A 9736-nucleotide genomic window follows, 5' to 3' on the forward strand; every position below is an offset into this window, starting at 1 on the left:
ACAAACCATTGTGACTCAAGGCCTCCGGTTTCTGCTACACCACCGATGAAGGGCTACAGCTGTTTTTTTTTTTTTTTTTTTTTTTTTTTTTTTTTTTTTTGGATTTTTCGAGACAGGGTTTCTCCGTAGCTTTTGGTTCCTGTCCTGGAACTACTTCTTGTAGACCAGGTTGGCCTCGAACTCCCAGAGATCCGCCTGTCTCTGCCTCCTGAGTGCTGGGATTAAAGGCGTGCGCCACCGCCTCCCGGCTTATTACTTTTATAATAGAAATGATAAAACGTCTGTTTAGTTTTTAGAGTTTTGGTGTCTCAGAGATGGGGTTTGATTACTTGTTTTGAGGCAGGTCTGTAGCCCTGGCTGGCCTGGAACTTGCTATGTAGATCATGGTAGCCTAGAAGTTGTCATTTCTAAGTACTGGTATCTCAGCCTTTGTCACCAGTCAAGGCTGATGAAAAGCATTTAATTTTTTTGAAGATTCATAGAGGTCAGGATTTAGCTAGCTCGATTTTATTGAGGTCACTCTAATTTTTTTTTAAATTCATGAATAAACTAGAACTCTCTTGAGCTTGTGATTGTATGTCCAGAAAATGATGAAGTTGTAAAATACAGAACAAACTGAAGAAATACGGTCTGTAATTAAACAGTGACTCACGAGGTGCCTAAGGAAATCATCCGCCAAGTGCAATGGTTAAGTTCACAGAGATGGATGAGGCAAGGCTGAGGTGTCGGAAGAGCAGCATCCTCACAGTTACAGAAGGGCACAGCTGCCATCTGAAGCCGTGACTCCAGCTGTGAACTGAGAACGCCCTGGAGCCACGCCCTTCCCAGCCCTGATGGTGTCACTTTTTAAGCCAACCAAAGCAGTAGAAACGAAACCTTACTGCTTCGCTTACTACAGTCTAGTAATCTCTTAAGATTACTGACGACTTCGGTTTATTCTTTTATGAGTTGTCTGTTCGTAAGCCTGGAACTTGCTACGTAGACCAGGCTGGCCTCAGACTCAAAGAGTTCCACTTCTTTCTCCTAAACGCTGGGATTAAAGGCATGTGTCATAATGCCTGGCTTGTTATACCTTCGCGATTTATCTTATAATTTAGTTATTTGTATGTATGTGCCTTGTGTGGGCAGGTACTCATGGAGGTCAGAAAGAGGCATCCAATGCCCTGGAGTTAGGGTTACAGGCAGCTGTTAGCCACTTCACTCTGGTCCTCTGCAAGAGTAGCAAGCTCTCTCAACTACTCAACAGGTTGACTTATGCACTTTAAAGATTAATCATCTTAACCTTTCATTTCTCATATACGATGCTAATATTTTTCCACTTATCATTTGTTTTAGTGGTTTATCATAATACCTAAATGTATTTGACTCTTATGAGGCAAAATCTATTACTGTTTTCTTTAATAATTTTCTTTCACTTTATTATGAATCCTTTCCATACCATAAAGATATTAGAGACTTGCATTTTGTTGCTAAAATTTCTTCCTTAGGGGAGATGTAAACAGCATCTACCCAGCTCCCCAGGGTCCCAAACCAAACACAGTTCCACCAAAGTTTACTTTGGGAAGTCATTGAGTTTATTGGGCTTACCTGAAAAGCTTAGATAGGATGACTTACAAAGGCGTGGGTGCTCCTCCCCCAAAAGGCACTATCTGGAAAGCCTTTACCCGGCAGGAATGAGAGCTTCCGTGTAACTGCACAGACGGATTCGGTTCTCTGGTCGGTCTGGACTGTCTACTCTAGCCCCTCCCTGAGGTCTCATGCAATTAACACACAGTTACATATAACAGGTAGCAGGGAGTGACTGGGTACTCAGATGAGTCTTGTGACCCCCCACCACCACTCTATAAGGGGATATAAACAGTCTATAAGGCCCCTTTGATAAGAGGGTACACTTGCACTCCCCGAGAACGTAGCTGCTTAGCTCACACACAGTTTTCTTCTAGTGTTTCATTTAATATTTATTTTTTAAATTTCACTTCTTTAAAGTCATTTGGAATTCATTTCAGAGTGGCTACTAAAAATGTGTCTTAAAACACATTTACAAGGGCTAGAGAGATGGTTCGGTAGTTAAGATCACTGGCTGTTCTTCCAGAGGACCTGGGTTCAATTATTAGCACCTACATGGTGGCTCACAACCATCTGTAACCCCAGTTCCAGGGAATCCAACACCATCTTCTGACCTGAGCAACAGGCACTAAGAGGTACACAGACTTCCATGAAGGCAAAACATCCATTCATATAAAATAAAATATTTTTTTTAAAAAAAAAATCAACATTTAGAACTTTAGGTATCACAACAGATGCTATACAAAGAAAATAGTTACAATATTAAAGTGTCCAAGCGATCACCAGTTAACACAGCAAATTTTCCTATAACATAATTATTTAAAACTATTCTTCAAACAGGCTTGGTGACAAAGGTCTTTAATCCCAGCATTCAGAAAGCAGAAGCAAACCGATCTCTGTGAGTTCCAGGTTAACTTGTCTGCATAGCAAGTTCCAGGCCAGCCAGAGCTACATTGTGATACCTCAAAAACCCAACAAAACAAAGCAAACTAGTTCTAACTGGTTCATTTTAATAGGTGTGAGCTATGCAAAAACTTCCCTTAGGGCTGAAAAGTTGGCTCAGCAGTTAAGAGCCTTGCTATGGTTGATGCCTGGGGTTAGATTCCCAGCACTCACTTGATGGCTCACAACTGTTCCTAAGTCCAGTTCCAGGGGGATCCAACACCCTCCGTGGTCACTAGGCATGCAATCGGTACACATACATACCTGCAGGCAAAACACCCATGCACTAAAATAAATAAATCTTAAAAAAAATAATTAAAAAATGCTTTTTACTAAACTGATTTTAATAGTCTTACTTTAGGAAAGGCATCCTTCTATATTATTTGATATATATGTACAGTTGTAGACTGGTGGTGGAGGCGCACACCTTTGATCCCAGCACTCAGGCAGCAGAGGCAGGCGGATCTCTGAGTTCAAGGCCAGCTACCGAGCAAGTTTCAGGGCAGCCAGGGCTACACATAGAAATCTTGTCTCAAACAAACAAACAACAACAAAATTAAATTTAACTGGGCAGAGGTGGCGCATGCCTTTGATCCCAGCACTCTGGGAGGGAGAGGCAGGCGGATCTCTGAGTTCGAAGCCAGCCTGGTCTATGAAGTGAGTTCCAGGATGGCCAAGGCTTACACAGAGAAACCCTTTCTCGAAGAAAAAAAATAAATAAAAAAAAAAAATACAGTTGCTTTGATATCAAATACTTGGAATTTTCTTTTTTAAATGAAAATATAATTATAAAGCATGTCGTTCATTGCATGAGCGGGTGATGCCCTTGTCAGAGTAGAGCTTGAATTTCACCTGTTTGTGACTGAAAGAGAACAAAAGCCTCCCTTCATGATTCATGGGGCAGGAATCACAAGAGCAATTACTGAATGATTAAGTAGAATCCAAATGCCAAGGGGGTGAAGTCGAAATCCTGCTACGGTAGAAACCAGAAACCCTGGTTTCATCGCCCCTCCTAACTCACTTACCCAGTTTCCTTAAACTAATCTCTCACAACTTCTGCACCTGTTGGCCAGTGCATTAAAGAAAGATCTCGTTTTGATTTGCTCGAAGCCACGAGCGTATGAGTTACCATATTAAAATACTAAAAGCACCTTAAAGTCCAAGTCTCCACAGACAGAGGCAGCAGTCTCAGGAACCTTCAGTGTTTTCCCTAATTAGGAAGTCTCCTCTGCAAGCCTCATCTGTAACCTCAAAGCTCAACCGTTCTGAGGCCCACTGAGGATAGCAGAGTGCCAGAGGGAACGGCTTGGGAATCACAGATATGCCACATTTGCTAATGAGACTGAAATGATAATTCATTTTAAGGAACCTCACCTTTCTTCCAACGCCCGTGATATGTCAACAAGCTTTTTATCTCTTTCCTAATAGTTCAGATCTGTGAGATGTTAGTTTATGTATATGTATCTGTAGGACCGCTCGCAAGAAGATGCGTGTCTGTAACTTTGTGAGATGCTAATGTATATGTACCTGTAGGATCACACACAAGAAGATGCGTGTCTGTAACTTTGTGAGATGTTAATGTATATGTACCTATAGGATCACACACAAGAAGATGTGTGTCTGTAGCTTTGTGAGATGGTAGTTCATGTATATGTATCTATAGGAACACTCACAAGAAGATGCATGTCTGTAACTTTGTTCACTGCCATTCAAACATGTAGAGAATAGCACTGAGGTAGGGAACCAGGAGATTATCCTGAGCCTTCTCTGGAACACATTAGTGACAAGGATAAAGGAATGAACATTCGGCAAGTGTCCTGTAATGGTCTGTGATTACACACTCTGTGTCCAGTGGTGGCACATGCTTATCACCCCAGCATTCTGGATGGAGGAGCAGAGGTGACAAATTTGAGGATAGCCCAGAATACTTGGCAAAAAAAAAAAAAAAAAAAAAAAAGCTCCTGAATTCACAGCTGATACCAAGTCCTTGGACTCTAAATGTAAATTTCCTAGAATACTTTCATGAGAAAAGCCTTCGCTTGGTCATCCATTCGGTAAATGTTGCCTGCTGAGGAAAACTGTTAGGCTGAACTGTGTGGAATTACAAATGCTGGACTGTCGTATTTATGCTTTACTTTCAGTTTACAAAAATGGTATTTTCATATGGTTGAGAAGGTTACACAAATCCTTAGAGAGGGAAAGAATATAAGCAGAGGACTGAGACTCTGGGACACAGCTCTGTGGGAGAGCACATGTATAGCATGCGTGAAGTCCTGCAACCCCAACATCAAAACAGGAAGGATGGAAGGGAGGGAGGGAGGGAGGGAGGGAGGGAGGGAGGGAGGGAGGGAGGGAGGGAGGGAGGGAGGGAGGGAAAGATAAAAAAATAACAATCATTAGAATGTTTACCAAGCCAATTTTGAAGCAATTCAAAGGGATGAAAGGAGAAAAAAGTTAAAATTGGGAAGGGAGAAAAGGAATATACAAAAACAAAAAGAGAACAGGATATCAAAAGCAATAGTTTTGAGATTGGGGAGATGGTACAATGGTTAAGAGCCCTGGCTGTTTTTTCAGAGGACCTGGGCTCAATTCCCATCACCCTCATGGCAGCTCCCAACTGTCTGTAACTCCAGTTCCAGGGGGTCTGGAGTAATTACAGATACCAGGTACCTGTGTCGTGCAAAGACATTATATATAGGCAAAACACTCATACACATAAAATTTTTAATTTTAAATTAAAAAATAAACGAGTTATTTGTTTTGAGACAGAATCTCACTATGTGTGACCCTGGCTGACCTTGAACTCACAGAGATCTGCCTGCCTCTGCTTCACTAATGTTGACGTTAAAGGCATACCTTACCATGCCTAGCCCAAAGATAATTTCTTAATAAATAATTTAATTCATTTAGAATTTTTAATGTCTAAGACTTTATAAAAAAAAGACATTGAGACTTTATAAAGAAAAGACATTGTTCTCCTCCTCCTCCTCCCCCCCCTCCTCTTCCTCCCCTCCCTCCCTCCTCCTCCCCCTCTTTCTCCTCCCCCTCCTCCTCCTCTTCCTCTTCCTCTTCCTCTTCCTCTTCCTCTTCCTCTTCTTCTTCTTCTTCTTCTTCTTCTTCTTCTTCTTCTCTTTCTTTTCTTTAGAGAAGAAAGTTTTTTTCAGCTTACAGTTCCAGGAGGAGAGCATTGTGGGGAAACCATGGCACGGCAGTAGGGGCAGGAAGCTAACTGACATGTTTCATTAGCATGGGAAGCAGAGAGAGAGAGAGAGAGAGAGAGAGAGAGAGAGAGAGAGAGAACAGGAAGTCAGGAAAGACAGTGTTCATAATTATGTATTCTTTATGTTTTTCAAATCTAAGTTCTGAAAAGAGAAGATAAATCTTTAAAAAGGAATATTGAGGAAGTGAAACAGTTTTTAAAAAAAATCATAGACGTTCTTAATTATGCCGCACATGCTGGGGCTTGTCTGTAATCTCACCCATCTAGAGCAGGAAAACTCCTTTAGTGCTCAAGGCCAGTCTAGGGTACACAGAAAAATCCTATATCAAAAACAAGAACGAACAAACAAAATCCCAAAATTACAAAAAAAAAAAAAAAAAAAAAAAAAGCAGGTGATTCAAGACTATCCAGATGGGAAGAACAATCAGCAAATTACTGAAAAACCTACACTCCATATCGTAACATTTGAGAGTTTAAGACAGAATGTTATGTGAAATAACTCAGTATTAAAAGACAACAAAGGAACCCTGTGTGCGCATTTCCTAGGAGCGCTCCCGTGCAACCTGTCTGTCAGCCAGGAGCCACTCCACAGCCACTGCATTACTGTGCTGTGCAGCTGTGCTGCCCACGTGACTCCAAGCTCATGATCCCCCTGCCTCAGCTTCCAGAGTAGCTAAGGGTATAGGAACTCGCTATGTGGTTTCTTCCTCATCCTACTGGTGTGGAGAATGGAACCCAGCACCTTCCAAAAGCTAGACAAACGCTCTCCTGGTGAGCTGCATCTCTCACCCATGCTAACGTGTGGGTGCTGTCATGGATAGAAATGCATGGCTTGCTTCAGTTCCTATATGTGCCCTGTATGGAAAGTATGCTTTTGCAAATGATTCTGCATAAAATCTGCATTAAAAAAAATCTGTCCATTCAGAATACTATGATTATTTGAATATGTGTTTACAAAAGAAGCCAGAAAAATTGTGTGGCACCAGGAGTGGTGGTGACTACCTGTAATACCAGTTTCGAGAGGTTTAAGCAGGAGTAATGAACTAATTACAGCTGGAAAAAAAAAAATGCAACGTCCACATGCACACCGAAAGTTCTGTGACAAACTGTGGCAAAAGTCCTTGTCACAGGGCCCTGGGGCAGCTCAGAAACCACAGCATTTCAAGTTCCCGAGTGCCTTGGAAGGACTACAGGGTTATTTATACATTTTCTAACCGTAACGTGTGGTTCTCAGAATGGTCCATAGCACGAGAAAATAGATGACATTTCTCAGGGTGCTTGATCTCATTGAATTGTTTTCCTATTAATGATCACTGCTCTTCAATGATGAAATTATATCTAAACTCTGTCAAAAGTTTCCCAAGAGGGCCCCTGGCAAATGTTTAAAATAGACTCTTTAGCCCCTATGCAATAGCTCTGGAAAATACCTGCACACGGATACACAATTACTGTCGAGAAGTAGGAGTCTTTTCTTTTCTGCTTGCTGATTTTACTGGGATAAATTAAAACCGCAGTCAATTGCTGTTGAAATGTCAAGGCTAAATGTCACAGAACATATGTTCAGTTCCTCTCCTGTTCCAAACAGTCCATTGCTACAGTCAGCCGTGTGTCTCCTAGGACGTGGATGTGACCTTACATCCAAGAGTTTGATGACCATGACCTGAGCGTTTCCCGTCACAGCCTTGGGTCCATCCTCGTGCCCACACAGGAGCCAGTTTCCATTTCATTCCTGAATTCACAGAGGTGAGTGGGTGGGCGTGATGTGCTCAAACCCAGAGCTGCATCAACACATCAACCAAGTCCATTAATCGCATGGCTCTGTTTTTGTTTTCTCTTATTTCCTTTGAAATTAAATAATTCTTTGCCCATAGCCCTCATTGCTTAATAATTCAAAGCAAGCACTGGAAAGAGTCAAGACCCCAGCTCCTCTGCATTCACTCCCCATGCTTCGCTGTCCCTCTGTGTGAGATGAGCATCAGAGCATCTGGCCCAACCACACAGACGCCAGAGTAAGAGAAACACTGTCTAGGAGAGAACCCAAAACACTTTAGGAAAAAAAGTGGAAGAATATTGTGATTATTAAAAAAAAAAAGTAAAATAAAAATTCAAATGCAGAAAGTAAACAACAGAAGAAATCAGGAGTCTGCTACTAGCTCCCCCACTCCCCCAGCTACCTCGGAATATCTGAGTTCCATAGTGGTGAGCGCCAATTGTGCCCTTCTTAGGAAACATGCAGGCAGGCTGAAATTCACCACTGAGAAACAGCCTTGTCTTTCTGACTCCCCTCTCAGCCAGAATAAAGGCTGTTATCTGTTGCCAGCACAAAGCCTCAATTGTCTGAGCCCAAATTTCCAGAGATGTGGGTAGACTCATTCTATCAAAGAATACTGTCAGATTCCCATCTGCTGACCTCACAGCAGGGAGCTTCCCACAATGCGCCTCTCCCAACATAGTGTGAAGCTGACAGCAAGCCCAAGACCCTCCTTCCAAAGCTCAAGTCAGGCAAAGCCCAGCATCAGCTGAGGAGCTATTGACATTCTTCAGTTTTCCTTAATGATGTGTGATTCCTGATAGGGCAGGGAAAACCCTTCTCCCAAGAGTAGCAGGACAATGTAAACTGGATTAGATTGGCGGCAGGGGAGGGGGGGGTTGGGGCTCAAAGTTGGGTGGGTAGAGAGGTGAGGGAGGATATGGGAAGAGTGGGGTAGGAGAGGTGAATATGAGCAAGTTACATTGTATGAAATCTCGGTGGTAGCACATGCCTTTAGTCCCAGCACTAAGTCAAAGACAGGCAGATCTCTGAGTTCAAGGCCAGCCTAGTGTAGGGAGTGAGTCTCAGGACGTCCAGGGCTACACAGAGAAACCCTGTCTCGAACCCACCACCCCAAGAAAGAAAGAAAGAAAGAAAGAAAGAAAGAAAGAAAGAAAGAAAGAAAGAAAGAAGGAAGGAAGGAAGGAAGGAAGGAAGGAAGGAAGGAAGGAGAGAGAGAGAGAGAGAGAGAGAGAGAAAGAAAGAAAAGAAGGAAAAAGAGTGTGCTGAATATAAAAATGAGGAGGGCCCTTTTCCAAGTACTGTGAAGGAAGTAAAGAAATCTGCTCTTGTCTAGGAGAACTTGACAGGCCTGCATTCTTAGATACAGATCTCAGAAAGATCCAGTTCTCCCGAAGGAAAATGGAGTTTATCTCTCCACGGTCAGGGCTTCCAGTGGTGGATTGACCGGGTAAGCAGAAGAATGGCTAATTCTCAGGAAGGTATTTCCGGTTCTTGTGTTCAACAAAAAGAAATTTCTGTCTTCTCCATAGTCTGATCTCAATTGCTTAAACAAGGGGGAAAGAAGACTCATTATCCAGACAGTCTAAAACCCAAGACGGACATGAAAAGGGAAAGGCGTGGACACAGACACTGTTTATAAGGAACAAAAAGTGTTGATGGATGATTAGGGAAAATACTTGGCTCCATTAATCAAAATAAAATAGATAATAGCATTGTGGGGAGGAAAAACGAATTTGGGCAAAAGTGAATTAATTGAAGAATAGAAAGGAGTCGTCTTGTTTCACCTTTACCAAATTCCAGGCCACGTTGGCCAGAGAACAGAATGTAAAATATTGTTCCCAAGAGTGACAGAGCATGTGATTTGGCCATGAAGAATGTGGAGATGTCCTGTCCCTATCTTCATTCTCAAACTGTGAGCTCAGGGCATCTTGAATTGTTTTTTTGTAATGATATTTCTCACATAACGTTTTAAAAGAGACATTTCCAAAATTTTACTTCAGCTCATGACAACGAAGTAAGCTTATTGTTCTTTTTGTTTCTGAAAAACTCAACGAAAAGTTCAAGATCTAAGATTACTTGTCCAAGAAGGATGAAGTTATTAGTTGTCCCAGTAGCTATGACCAAAAATACCCAATAAAAGCAGAAACATACTGAGAATGGGTACAATTTGTTAAAGTCTGTTTAAATTTGCATGCGGACACTAACCTGGTAGAATGGGAGGTACTAAAAATCGC

Source organism: Chionomys nivalis, chromosome 9, assembly GCF_950005125.1.
Source record: "Chionomys nivalis chromosome 9, mChiNiv1.1, whole genome shotgun sequence".
Classification (NCBI taxonomy): domain Eukaryota; kingdom Metazoa; phylum Chordata; class Mammalia; order Rodentia; family Cricetidae; genus Chionomys; species Chionomys nivalis.